A 12,380-nucleotide genomic window follows, 5' to 3' on the forward strand; every position below is an offset into this window, starting at 1 on the left:
AAAAAAACAGTAAGCAGCCATCAAGCCTAAGACTCAGGGCCCAAAGCCTTATAATGTCTAGCAAATGATGCTTGTTTGAATGCCTTTGCCACAACTCATTAATTCCGTAAATACATAATCAGCAAATGAATTTCTGTTAACTCAGGATACCTGTATCCTGTAAAGGTTAATTTATATCTACATATTTTAATTGCCAATATAGAATACAATATCAGCTGGATCAATATTCATTTTAAGAAATGAACTAAACCACGTTTACAAATTTAATTATAAAAGGAGCGAACTTGAAAATGTTTTTGTTCATTTTGGGGTCTGACAAGAGTGAGAAGTAAAAGCAAATAAACCACTGTTCATTTGGTTCCAGCTGGTTTGTTCTTATTAATATGACTAACAAAAGAAAAAAAAAACAAAAAAACCCTGAGATCTCATGACAGAACTGCCCAGAGATTCAATATATGAGAGTTGGCCAGGGTCATCTCTAACGTTCTGTCCAACTCTTCTGAGCTGTGAAATATTAAGATAACTACCCCAAAGATGTAACAGAAGGGTTAATAAAGGAGTGAAACCACTTTCTTCTAGCAGCAAAATACGTAAAATAATGTCCCCACTTTTTTTCCTGCTTGGGTTCCTTGATTTCCAGTGAGTAGGTACTGCCCCAATTCAACAATCCTTCCCAGTCCAAGAAAGGCCAGAGCAGGTTAGTCTCCTGTCTAAAAAGCATCTGTGGATTAAACGGGAAAAGGAGGGGGGGGGGTGTAAATTCAATCTCCAAATTAAACAAATGCCCACCCATTGATTCAGATGCTTCTTTTCTGGAGTGAAAATACCTGCGAATAACCGTTCTCTAGCATTAGAAATGCCGCATCATTACCCAATCTGCAGCTCCAAAGAATTTTGGAAACTTTGCAAAGGCGCACAGATTTCCAAGCTTTCCAGTGCCGTCATTCGCCCCATCCTCCCCTTGCCTCGACGAAGCAAAGTTCCGCGGTAGCAAGGCAGTAATTTAAAAGAAAGAAGTTTGCTTCGGTCCTACCCACTTGGTCCTCGGAGGACGCAACTGAAACTTGCAAGGGAGACACGTCTCCCCGAGGACCGAAACTCGCCCCGGGGTGGGGGAGGCGGGGGCGGGTTTCACCTCCCCGGGCGTCGGTCCCCAACCCCGCTGCCTGGGCCACCAAGTCCCCCAGCCCCGCGCCCACTGCTCCGCGCCCCCCGCCCGCCGACCTGCCAATCACGTCTGCAGAAACCCGCCCAGCAGGTTCCTGAAACCCCCGCCCGGAGCCGGCCCCTCGAGGCTTGAGGGACCCGGTCCGTCTCCCCTCCTCCCGGCCGGGAATGGCGGCGCCCGGCTCCTGGGGCCGCACCGAGTCACCGTCGGTGGAGAGCCGCCGAGCCCGCCACCGGCGGCCGCCGCTCGCGGTCAAAGAGGAGGAAAGGAAGTTACCTCCGGGCCGTCCCGTAGGCGAAGACCCTGGGCGCGGGCCGAGCGGGGGGTCCCGCGCCGCCCAGCAGGTACCGGCCCGGCTGCGCTGCGCGGCGACGGCTACCGCAGTGCCCTCCGCCCCATTGTTTCCTTCCAAGAGGATCCCGGTGAAGCCGAGCCCGGGAACCAGGAAGTCCCCCGGCGCGACACCTCCCGCCGCCGCTATGGAAACGGCCCCCGCCTCCCAGGGCGGCCTGCCGGGACCCCGCCTCCGCGTCCCGGCCCCGCCCGCCTCACGGGCCGCCGCCAGCTGCCGCCATCTTGGCGCGGCCCTTCCCGGCGGCACGTGCGCGCCGCTCCCGCGCTCCCGCCGTGTTCCCGCGAGGCCGCGCCCGGGGCCGCGGGAGCCTGCGACCCGGATTGGGGTGCCGGGCGGTGTGGGTCGCGGCTTCCCTGAGCTGGGCACGACGGAGGAAAGAGAGCCGGCCCGGGGACCCAGCACCCAGAGCAGAGCTGCCAGGCTCCGCGCGGGACGACAGACGTGTTCTGTGTCCAGATGAGAGGTCAAGAGGACCTCGCTGAGGTCAAGAGCGTGCTCTCTGGGAACTAGGTTGCCCGGGCACTTTGTTCAATTCCTCTTTGCGTCAGTTTCGTCATCTGTAAAGTGGGCGTTAATGGTGCTCCCTCATAGGGTTGTCACCTGCAACAAGTGAGTGAGTGCTAGTTAGTAAGGGCGAAATAATCGTTTGCTGGATAAAATGGCACTGCTTCTGTCTAAAGATATTTTGCAGAAACTTACTGTGTTAAAATCCGCACTACTCTAAATAGGCTACAGTGTGTGATCCCATTGCTGCTTAAAACTTCTCCAGGGTTAAACTTTTGTTCCACCTTTCTCTAGGTCAGCCTTCCTTTTTTATATCATGGAAATTCGTCAAGAGTTTTAATCTCCAGGGTCTCCCATAAAAAGATGAATGCAGCGAGATGATTTATTCAGTAGAAGCTAGAAAAGTTTGGGTGTGCAAATAACTAAAAGGCTTCCTGTCCTTGATTCCAGGAACTAGAATTACTAAACCTGGCAACTCTGCATGGTTGTTATCTCTTTTCCAGCCAGTGAAAACTGACGCCAGGAAACTGGGTGCTGTGTGCTGTGTGGACCAGGAGGAAGAAGGGGGAGCCAGGGTCAGTGGCCCTTCCCTAGGGCTCAAACTTTAACACCTGTGCATAAGATTAGGTCTTAAATGGTCTCTAAAGCTCCCAGCAATCTATTATATGTACACTGCTTAAGAAAGTACGAATTCAGCCGTCCCTTTTGGTATTCCTTCCTTCATTTAAACCTGGTTTGTGAAGCCTAATATTTGATGACCTGATGCAATAATAGCATGAGTGATTTCATATTTGAATTGGGGGTAAAAACAGATCAGGGACATGGGAAACTTTTTCAACACCTAACACTCAGGTTAACTCTCGGGTTAACGTTTATGGTGGCTTGGAGCTATGTACCCCAGAAAAACATGTTCTTAACCTTAATCTATTCCTCTGGTTGTGAACTCATTGTAAACAGATCCCTTTGATAAGGTTATTTCAGTTAAGGTGTGGCCCATCTGGATCAGGATGGGTCTTAATCCTATTACTGCAGTCCTTTATAAGCAGAATGAAATTCAGACACACAGAGAGAAAGCCATAGGGACCCAACAGAAGCTGGAAGTCAATGGAACCCAGAAGAGAAAGGAGAAGATGCCATGTGCATTGTCATGCAATGGAAAAGCCAAGGACCAAGGATCTCCAACAGCCAGCCCCAGAACGCCACAGTCTTAGGGGAGAAAGCATTGCCTTGATGGTGACTTAATTTGGACTTCTAGCTTCAAAGCTGTGAGCCATTGTTTAAGCCAACCCATTGCATGGTATTCATTTTAACAGCCAGGAAACTAAAACAGTGGTCAACTGGATTGGGATAGTCTACATTTCTGAAAAGCAGGAGCCCCCACTTGGGCAGCTCTGTAGCTCCCATCGATACAGCAGGTTGGTTTCCACCTAGTAGGTCCACAGTAAATGTTTTCTGAATTAAATTGTCATGTCTGTGGTTGGTTGAGCTGCCATCACTTAAAGAGACCTAGGGAAATATGCATAAACACTCAAGAGCCATTTACATAACGGACACCACTGCAAACATCATAAACAAGAATCCCAATTCACGAATTACGAGTTAATGAGATTTAGAGATAGATACCTGTGGCCACAGGCTTATTTCACCAAACAAAATGAAATTTCAGAAAAAAGTTTTTCTATAAATGAGATGGGTAATTGAAAAAAAAAAATCTTTATTTTGGATTTAAGTATGAGTAATTTAAAATTAGCTAAATTTTATACTTTGATAATAACGTTCTGACTCTACAATATTATCAAAGTCAGAAATCCCCATATTTTGCCCCAATGATATAAAACCTGCACAGTTCTCAGGTATGACTTTAGGGACTCTCCATGATTTGTATTACTAAGCATCTTGGAGGTATTAGTAAACTATGAGCAGAAATTTTTGTTTTTCATTATCTTTCTTGTTTACAACCACCTCTTCAGCATAGTGCTTGACACAAGGTAGACATGCAAAGTCACTTACCTATGGGACATATTACAGAATGTATGTCAAAAATTATCAAGGAATTAAAGATAGAATCATTTTTCTTCTAAGTCATAGATGGGCAAACTTTTCCTTAAAGGCAAAGATAGTAAACATGAAAGCAGCCATACACAATATGTAAACAATGCACATGGCTGTGTTCCACTAAAAATTCTTTTATGGGAATGGGTGGGTTTGAACCTTGGGCCATAGTTTACCAAACCCTGTGCTCAATAATTATATGTACATTATACTTACTCTGTGATGACAATCACTCCAACATAAAATGCAAGACATTAAAATGCTCTTTAACTGAAGAAAGAGTAAAAGCCTGATACCAATAAAGTACCAAAAAGTGAAAAACGACATGGAGTAACAGTTCATGTGACCAATTAAAATGACATTTCACAAATATCAGAAAAATTAGAACTATGTCTCATATATCACAATGGAATAAACATAGATGGGTACCTGCATTTCATTTTTGCAAAGATTTTATGTGTGACACTAATGAAAATATTTAAAATGTTGCCAAAGGTAACAGTATATGTTTAAATCCCTCACAGAATACCATAATAAGTGAGGCCAGAAGTTCAATTTGCAGTGAGAACGTAAAATCATAGAGAAAACAATTCTCCATAGCAAATCATCCATCCTTCACTATCATCTGCAAAATATGGATGAAAGGCTAAGTCCTTAGGGTTGTTTGTAAAGTGAGACTTTGAAATTTGAATCCACAGCTGTTTGAGCCATTTAATTTTTTTAAGAGGGGTAAGGAAATAGTTCCCTAAGAGAAGATTTTTTTTGCTTCATAAAGCTATGAAAGGCCATTCAGAGCACATAGTCATACTCACCAGCAACAGTACATTCTGAAATTTCGTAAGAAACCAATGCTGTTCTATTGATTAGGATAATCAGTTCGAAGGACACTGAATATGCTTGTTCTTCATGGTTGAAAAAATGCAGATCCATCAACACCCACACACCCAATATAGGTGGAAAAGCAATGTGTGATTAACAGCCACATCCACATTGCTCATGTAAAAAAAGTTATCCTTTGGTTTAAAAGAGAAGTCACTGACTGTGGAGCAGAGAAGAAGAGTCCATGGATGGATCATGAACCCCATGCAATTATATGCAAAATTCTGTGTATACAGTTTGCTTTGCAACACCATCTGAGGGTGTCTTGATTATTTGTTGGTGTGTGTGGTTGTGTTTCTTTTAGTATGTTTTGATTTTCTCCCTGTTTCCTTATCTTAAGAATGTGCATATCATGAAACTAGGGAATTTGTGTCTTCTCTACTCTATTCCTTGGCCTGATACAGAATAGGCTCTCTATGAATAATTGCAGAAGGGATGAAGGTAGGGAAGGAAGGAGGAAATAAGGTAGGAGGGAGGGAGAGAAAAAGGCAGGGAGGGAGGGAAGGAGAAAAGGAAGAAGATATGCAAACGTCCAGCAAAAAGTTCCCAGTTTTTCTCTTAGGCTCAAAGGGGTCTATGAGTCAACAAAAAAGTAAGAATGGCTGGTTTTCAGTTACAAAGCCTACCTCTCATTATCTCATCTACAAGCGTTTATTCAAAAGCCACCTTATTCCTGCTTGCATCACAAAATGATTGTCATAGTTTGCAAGAAATCTGTAATGATGCCAAACCATGAGAAAGTATCTCATTATGTTTTTATGGCTTTAGAGTTCTTCAGCCTGTTCAGCTTATAGTTGTCCTCCTCCGACTGTCCCTTTGGCTGTCTCTTAGATGTCATTCCACTTATTTATTCTTTGTATAAGTCTCATCAAGCAGAGTTGTATTTAAAAATATTTTAAGATATTGAACACTTTTTCAAAGTACAATTGTGATGACATTTTTGCCTCCCTTTTAGGCTGAGAAAACTCTTGCCTCTGTGTATATGATTTCTGAATTAACTTTTAAACTCTGGTGCAAGTATATCTAAGTTGCATAGTAGCTAATTGTTGGGGATTGAATCATGTCCCCCACAAAAGGCATGTTCAAGTCCCAACCCCTGGTCCTACGGGTGTGAACCCATTTGTAAACAGGACCTCTGAAGATTTTATAAGTTAAGGCGTGCCCAAAATAAATGAGGGTGGGCCTTAATCCAATATGGCTGAAATTCTTACAAAAAAAGGAAACTGGAACAAAAAGAGAAGTCACAGGGTGCAGCCAGAAGCTGGAAGTCAACAGAACTCAAAGAGAAAGGAAAAGATGCCACCATATGCATTGCCACATGACAGAAAAGCCAAGGAACCCCAAAGAATGCTTGGCCAGTGAGAAGATACCAACTCCAGGAAGAGGCAAGCTTTCCAGTCTCTGAAACCGTGAGCCCTAAATTCCTGTTGTTAAGTCAACCCATTGTGTGGTATTTATTTTAGCAGCTAGGGAACTAAAACACTAATTTCAAAGATGGCCTTCTCCCCCAATAAACCATGCCTCCGAATAGTCACGCCCCTACATACCATCTTCCTCTTGGCCACATAGAGGAGCTCTGGTGGACAGCTTCCTCTGAGGCCCCAGCCAATAGCCAGCATCACCTATCACCCAAGTGAATGCACCATCTTGGAGGTCCAGCACAGTCAAGCCTCCAGAGGCCTGGAACCCCAGCTAGGCAAGCCTGTGAGAAACCCAAGTGGGGACTGCTGGAGGCAAGCCCAGTCAACCCACAGAATACCATCATAGATGGTTATTTTAAGCCATGGAACTCAAGTTGGTTTCTTATTTGGCACAAGTTGATCAAAGATAAAGACATGTGGCATAAGTTGATTAAAGATAAAGTCCTAACGCTATATCTAGCTATATTTTAGCTAAAGCTTTAATGAAAAAACAATTTTATCAAAATAAATAGAAATTCTCTATAAAAAGGTCAAGTTATAGAAAGACCAGGGTGAATTGTAACAGATAATAAAGTATTCAAGAGCATGTGTTCTTTTATTTCACTACATTTGACTTAAACAGACATTAAATCCTTCTCACATACATTGGCTAAAAAGAGGAAAAAGGGGCAGACTCAAGTAAAATGCAATAATAGATGGAAAAAACATTTTTAAAAAATTTACTCAGCTTCTCTTTTCTATTTGCTAGGACTTCAAGAAAGTCTGAGATTTGGAAACCCACAAAGCCTTAAGAACCAAGAGGTGCTTTTTTGGGTTTTTTGTTTTTGTTCTTGTTTTTCATAAATTTGCCACCTAAACTTATTTGGTGGTAACTGAACTTTGCTTGGGCTATTAATGGTGTTTATCTGATTTGATACAAACATCCATTTCACTGCAGAACCATTAGTGTGTTTGAGTACAAGGTGCTACCCCAGATCCCACTGAGGGTGTAAAGTAATATGCAGTATATGTGCTATGTTGCCTATCTAAAAATAAAAACTTCTGAATTCCAAAAACACTTCTGGTGCCAGCAATTTGGGATAAAGCACCCCAGACCTGAGGAAACTTTATTGTTCAGGGCAGCCCAGTGTGGAGTAACTGAGCCCTCACAGAATTTAGCCTGGCTCCACTGCTTTCCAGCCTCGAAGACATGGACTAGTGGGAGAAATTTCTGCCTCAGTTTCTTCCTCGGCAAAATGAGGATAGCAAGAGGAACTACCTCATAGGGTTCTTAAGAGCACGACATGGGATTACAGACAAAAAGACTTAGCCCATTGACTGGAATGTGGTAAAAATTCAGCAAATGTTAAGTACTATTGTGTTGTCATTATATGCAAGCTTTGGGGTTTTTTTTTAATAAATTCAATGAAACTATATTATCTCAGTTAGGGTTTAGCCAGGAAAAGAGAAACTTCTCAAGGTATTACCAACAGAAAGATATTGAACTCAGGGAATCAGGTGCTTACAAAGTCTCCAGAAGGAACAGAAAGTGAAGGTCGTGGGGAGGGTCACCAGAACCAGGTGATTCCAGATCAACTGTGGACCCAATGTCAGGAAGCTGCTGCACCCAGGAATCCAAAATTGCAGTAAATGACAGGAGTTCACTGCCAATGTCACACTGCCCTGCAGTTAGAAACGAGTGGCTGCCAGGGTGGGGCCTTGAGAGTCTAGCCTCACTGCAAAAAACATCTGTCTGTCAAAATCCTCACGTCAGGGCCAGCAGCTGCCGCTGGAGGAAAAAATGGCAGCCCCGCCCCACCCTCCTATGCCTTCTGAAATCTCACAAGCTTATCTTCCTGGCAGAACCCAAACCTTGTAAGAACCCTGTTGGCAAGGGACTCTGGAGAATGCATCTCCAGGGCTCCCAGCTTCTGTGACACAGACAATACCCAGCACAAATAGTAATTTCATGGCAGTATATTACATTTGTATAGCACCTCCCAAAAAGATCTGCACAGGAATGGTAACCCAAGTGGGGCCACGTGATGTGTCAAGTTGCCCAGTTAGCCGACACTCAGACTCTGCATCAAGGGAGTGTTTCTTTATGCCTAGCATGTGTCCTAAACTTTAGTCATGGTAGTTATTATTTACTCACTTCTTGTTTTTCTTTACATTGCCTCACATTTCTGCTTAAACAAATTGAAAGAGGAAATTTTGCATCACCACCTAAAGAGGAGAACAGGTGTCACTTAACATAAACGGAAGATGACACTAAAAATGAACACACTGAAAACGAAACAAGGATATTAACACCAGTTCGATAGTGTGGCTGACAGAGAACTCTGAGCCTGAAGCCTGCTCTCTCTGCATTAGAAAGGGAGACCAGCACGCTTTGGAGATTTTAGACGTGTTAACGTCCTAACAGCATGCTGAATTGATTTTCTCGATATATTAAAAGGGGTCTGAAAAGAGATTAAATTTCACGCTCTGTGAGTCCATGTTATTTAAAACATTGCACCCCCCACCTTGGGAAACACTGCTCCCTGCCACATCAATTTTGAAAGTTTAGCTGAGAATCAGCGTGTTCATTAATTTAATTCTGAAAACTACTCGGAAAGTGGGTCTTTAATGCACATCAGTATGTTTTGCTCCCACCAAATCCTTCCTATAACATTTTAAAACCATACTATAAAATTTTTCATAGAAATAAAGTAAATGCATTGAACCAGAGAACTCTGTAACCACTGAAATTTATCCACTACCCATATACTCATTGGTTTGCTTAATAAATGGGATGGCTTAGCTGTGGTGGCTGTGCACAAATCACAATACTAGTTTCTATGAGATATATATATATGTATATATATAGACATACCACCCATAGTCTTGCACACTTTTTCTTGTCAGAAAAATGTCATATAAACAATGTACTAAATAGTATATTTATTAGTATACTGATAGCATCTTTATTCATAAAGTACATTATTTCTATACACATTCATTTATAGAAAGGGCTGTAAGGATGTGCTAGGAAGAGACACTGAACTGCCAGTTTAGGAAAAGAGGGGCAGTGCAGTTGCAAATAACAGAACATCCAACTCAAACTGGTCTAAATAACAAAGGTGATTTACTGGCGGACGCCACTGAAAGCCTAGGAGAAGACGGGCTTCGTGGGACTCGGTGACATTGTCAGGGAACAGCCTCCTTCCATTCGTCTGCCCTCTCCCCATCCTGTCAACCCCGTCCACCCAAGATGGCAGCCAACAGTGTCCACGATGGCTGCCTCAGACCTCCTCTAGAGAATGCGCCGGGGCTGCTTCCAGAAGCTCTCTCACAAGAGAGAGATCAGTTTCCTAGTACTGCTGCAACAAAGTATCACAAACTGGGGGGGGGGGGCTTAAAACAACAGACATGTGCTCCTCAGAATTCTGGAGTCTAGAAGCATGAAGTAAAGGTGTCGGGAGGACTATACTCCCTCTGAAACCTGTAGGGGAGAATCTTCCTTGCTTCTTCCTAGATTGGGGTGGTGGCCGGCCATCCTTGGCATTCCTTGGCTTGCAGCTGCATTGCGTCAATCTCCGAGTCCTTCATCAGGAGGCTGTCTTCTCTCCAGCCGTCTGTGTCACCTCTACCTTTCTTAGAAGAACACCAGTCATATTGGATCAGGGCTCACTCTAATCCACTTTGACTTCATTTTAACAAATCATTTCTTCAAAGATCTTATTTCCAAATGAAGCCACAGTCATAGGACTTGAACTTATCTTCTTGGGAGACACAACCCATAACAGATTTTTTTCCCAGGACACCCCAGCAAACGTTTGTTTCTATCTCAGCCCCCAGTATGAATTGAATCACATACCCTTTCCTGACTCAACAGCTATGGCCAGGATTTGAGATCATGCTGAGTGCTCTCTCCATGGAGCTGGGCTCCTTCCCACATGGGAAGGTATGGTTCTCACATGGAAAACTGGGGAAGTGACAAAAGAAAAGAATGGATATTGAGGAAGCCACCACAATGTTCACAAGTAATCTCAGAGAAGGGAAGAGGGGATTTCACCCAGTCAGAAAGAATCAAAGAGCAGAAAAGGTGGAGGTCTGTTTTTTAAAATAGGGCATACTGTCCATTTTAGCTGGACCACTGGTGCCAGGTGACAGTCAGTAATCCAAGAAAGTTAACTTGAGACTGTATCCTGGAAGAATTCCAATGCCTGACTAAGGGCTTTAGACTTAATTCACTGGGCAGCAAAAGGAAAAAGAAAATGATTTTACTTTCCCAGAAAATGAGTTCTCTCACTAAAACTGTATGGTGATGGAAGAATTTCAGAAACATTCATTATAATGCTGGGCCTCAATATTTGAGAAGCTGTATTCATTTATGGAAATCCATTCTCTCACTCATTCAATCAACAAACATTGATTAAGGACTAATTGTGCCAGACACTGTACTGGCAGCAGCTGAAGATTCAACAATGAACAAAATAGACAAGGCTATTGTCCTGCTTTGAGGTTATAGGCCAATGGAGAATTTATTCTGTATATCATCAGATTTTGATGCCTTGACTAAACCTAGTTAAATTCTGGCCCAGAAGAGAGGTATATCTACTGAATTGCTAACTTAGCCAATGGAAATCAAGATAAGGAAGCATCTGTTCTAGTTTGCTAATGCTGCCAGAATGCAAAACGCCAGAGATGGATTGGCTTTCATAAAAGGGGGGTTATTTGGTTACACAGTTACAGTCTTAAGGCCATAAAGTGTCCAAGGTAAACACATTAGCAATCCAGTACCATCACTGGAGGATGGCCAATGGTGTTTAGAAAACCTCTGTTAGCTGGGAAGGCATGTGGCTAGCGTCTGCTCCAAAGTTCTGGTTTCAAAATGGCTTTCTCCCAGGATGTTCCTCTCTAGGCTGCAGCTCCTCAGAACTATCACTCTTAGTTGCTCTTGGGGTATTTGTCTTCTCTTAGCATCTCTGGAGCAAGAGTCTGCTTTCAACAGCCATCTTCAAACTGTCTCTCATCTGCAGCTACTCTCTCACCTTCTGTGCATTCTTCATTGTGTCCCTCTTGGCTGTAGCTCCTCTTCAAAATGTCACTCAAAGCTGCACTGAGTTCCTTCTGTTTGTCAGTACATTTATATGGCTCCAGTGATTTAATTTAGACCCACCCTGAATGGGTGGGGTAACACCTCCATGGAAATTATCAAATCGGAGTCATCACCCGCAGTTGTGTGGAATGCATCTCCATGGAAACACTCAAAGGATTCCAAAATCTAATCAACACTAATATGTCTGCCCATACAAGATTGCATCAAAGATAATGCCGTTTTAGGGGACATAATACATTGAACTGGCACAGCATCCAAACCATAGTTAACAAACTTAACCCCTAGTAGTTGAGACCAAAAACTTCCTCAAAATCCCTGGGTCCCTTGTCAAGCTGACCCATTGCTCAAACTCAGTTTTCTAAGTCCAGGTGTTATTTCATGACAAAGAGGTCCTTTTCTCGATCTTATTGGATGAAGGTGTATAATGAGCTATGCCTAAAGGTTTTATTTACCACAAACTCAACACACCCATTTGAAAAATAGGTGACTTTTGCTTTAATTGTAGACCAAAATATAGTCTTGTTAAAATCACAGCAGAGATTGGATAATTCAATGACCTGTAATGTACTTGCAAGTTTCCTTCCTTCCTTTCTACCTGCCTCCTTCCCTTTAAACAAACCTCCATTGAGCACTAACAAAGAAAGGGACTGGAACTGCTACTGGAGTCCTTTAACTACAGGAGTCAATGTCCCTTATTATGTGTGGCTTCTTTTTTCCTTTTGTAACCTGAGCTCAGAAAGACGCATTTTAGATTAAAACAAATCTCTCTCTCCACCCATTAAGGGTTTTGCATTGCTCTGAGAAGTTAAACCTGCTTAATTAAAGCAGGCAACAAGGAGGCAGGTTTACACTTGAAAGCAGGACTTCTAAAAAGCAAGGAGAATGGGAGAGTTTATTAATTCGACCAATAGTTTTAAA

The 12,380-nt window shown here is 43.1% G+C and overlaps 1 protein-coding gene and 1 pseudogene across 4 annotated transcripts in view; both read right to left on the bottom strand.

Annotated features, from left to right (window-relative positions):
- The window catches only part of USP6NL (USP6 N-terminal like), a 238,309-nt gene that overhangs the window by 192,494 nt on the left and 33,435 nt on the right, over positions 1-12,380 (bottom strand). Inside the window, exon 1 of one of the 4 annotated variants that reach the window (XM_037847959.1) lies at positions 1,445-1,674. The exons of 2 other annotated variants lie outside the window; for them this stretch is intronic. The gene's annotated coding sequence lies outside the window, so the exon portion shown is untranslated. Of the gene's footprint in view, positions 1-1,444; positions 1,675-12,380 lie in introns of those variants that run through there. One more of the 4 variants, XM_037847961.1, reaches the window with a different exon arrangement.
- LOC119542955 lies at positions 711-5,591 on the bottom strand (annotated as a pseudogene).

The sequence above is a fragment of the Choloepus didactylus genome, chromosome 8, assembly GCF_015220235.1.
Source record: "Choloepus didactylus isolate mChoDid1 chromosome 8, mChoDid1.pri, whole genome shotgun sequence".
NCBI lineage: Eukaryota > Metazoa > Chordata > Mammalia > Pilosa > Megalonychidae > Choloepus > Choloepus didactylus.